Below are 2,518 nucleotides of genomic sequence, written 5' to 3' on the forward strand. Positions count from 1 at the left end.
TTAAACGTTAATCAAAAACAATATATTTATTATATTCTTATAACCTATAACTTTTAACTTGTAAGTTATAATAGTAACGCGCAATATTGAAATGCCGTTGAAAGTTAAAAATTAATAATTATTCTTAATATTTAAATTTTAAATCAAAAATATAATTTATATGAAAATTAGAAAATTCAAAATTTCTGATTTTAAATTAAAATGTTTTTAAAGTTAAAGATTAAAAAGTATAGACAAGTGGAATTTTTTTCATAATTTTTTTTTTTCGTGGTACTTATAAATAATTTAATAATTTAATACCTAATGTAATTTAATACTATAATTTATTTTCGTTTTCGTTATTAATTTTTTTTCGGTTTTTGGGATTTTTTGTTATCGTTTTTCAGTTGTTTTTTGTTTTTGTTTTTGTTTTATTAATTGTTTTCGTTTTTTGTATTTTTCGTTTTCGTTTTATTAATTGTTTTTGGTTTTTGTTTTTTTCCGTTTCATAACGTTTTTTTAAAAACGTTTTCAAAAACGTTTTCTATCCCTGAAATACAGTCATAATTTTTTTTTACAAACATTTAGTTCGAATTTTGACCAATTACGAAAAAAATACGAAAATGTGCAAAATATTTTGAGTTAGAAATTCATAAAAAATTTTATTTTTAAATCTAACTATCTAAGATTTGATAATTTAATACAAGATTCCTCATAAGTTTGTCTACCTTTATCAAAAAAAAAATAAAATGTTTAGCGGAAAGTCAAATTAAATTTTTATGAGCGTTTGAAGTTCAAATTTTAACATCATTGGATATTCACTCGATTTCTCATGTAGCGATTTTCTTAAACTGTATTTTTTTATATATATAATATATAACAATACATTTTTATTTGTTTGGTCAAAAAGCGTGAAAATATAATACACAGCCCCTAATATATTTTTACAATAGCAGTTGAAAAATATTAAAAAAACATATGTAAATTTTTTTTTATAAATATTTAAAGTTTTTATATCGACAAAATGTATCAAGCTTAAAATTTAAAATGCGGGTAAGCCGATGTCACTCTGCTGTATAGTAGGTTACAAGTGGGTCAACGTATAATGGATTGTATCAAACTTGAATTCAATGATATATGATAATTTGTATCCAGGATAAAAAAATAAATAAAAACCATTAGCTTCTAAAATGATTTAGTAGTTAAAAATGTACCTATATGGCTGTATAATATATTAATAACAACAATATAAATATAATATACAGTATCCTAGGCTGCCAAACTATCTCTGCTCAGAACCGTTTTAGTTTTAGTACATTTTCAAATATTTTAAATACAATTTAACACTTTTTGAACGACTATCATAGACCATTAAAATAATTTTTTAATTTTCTTAACATTTCGAGGGGGGATGCAGCCTCCCTCAGTCCCCCCCTGGCTACGCCACTGATGAACATAAATACAATTTTCGATCCCTCGTACATGTTGTGGAAAAAAAGAATATTTTGTCAGAATGCAAATCAAGGTAATCGTTGCGACGTATTGTTGGAATAGAACCGTATGTTTGAGTGAAAAATAAACGTTTTTTCATGATAAAGCAAATTGAACAAGCAAATTCTTTCTAAAACCTGTATAATAGTTAATAGGATCATATAACATGTAGTCTTCCGCACAAGCTTTATTCATTGGAAACCTATTTAAAGGAATAATACATTTAATTAACTGTTCTCGTGATTTACAGTACAATATTAGATATTTCAAATATCAAAACCATTGAAAACTGAATTGTGCCGAGTTAAAATTAAATATATATACATATTAGATTGGTATACATAATAATACCCGCATTATACACGTATTTTTTTTTCAATTCGCAATAGGTAGGTATAGGTACTTAATAATTCGAAACTGTAACGCGTTATTCTATAGAAATTACTTTTCAAAAGGAATTTCCATTACATTTTCGTTACTTGAAAATAATTCTAATGAAATTACGTAACGCGTTACTAGCAAAGTAACGCGTTACTTTCGTTACGTTACTACCCAACACTGCCATTGACTTGTGTTTCGTATATTATGTTAAATGTTGTGTTTTTACATGATTAAGAAAAACAAATTTTATCATACAACAAGAAAAATTTTGTAAAAAAATGTTGAAGCTTCAGTTATCAACATTTTCAATTAATATCATGAAATTTTTTATCAGTTTGGTACCGAAAATGGTTGAAAAATACAGAGTTCATTTTTTAACTATTTTCTAGTTTTGTACATTGCCAGTATCTACATTCTACAGTCACTCCAGAGAGATCTTTTTCAACCTTTTTAAGGTTGAAAAGTTATCTAAGATCAACCATTAATAAAGTAATGTATTTAATGCAGGGATCGAAACCGTTTCAAATTTTACGGTTACGGTTTTAGTTCTTGAGAACGGTTTTCTAATTTTCTGGTTTTGGTTTATGTTTTAAGACCGGTTTTTAATTTTTGGTTTGGGTTCGGTTTAAAAAGGTTTTCAAATATTTTATCGGTTAAAGAACGGTTT

This window comes from Acyrthosiphon pisum, chromosome A2, assembly GCF_005508785.2.
Source record: "Acyrthosiphon pisum isolate AL4f chromosome A2, pea_aphid_22Mar2018_4r6ur, whole genome shotgun sequence".
Lineage (NCBI taxonomy): Eukaryota > Metazoa > Arthropoda > Insecta > Hemiptera > Aphididae > Acyrthosiphon > Acyrthosiphon pisum.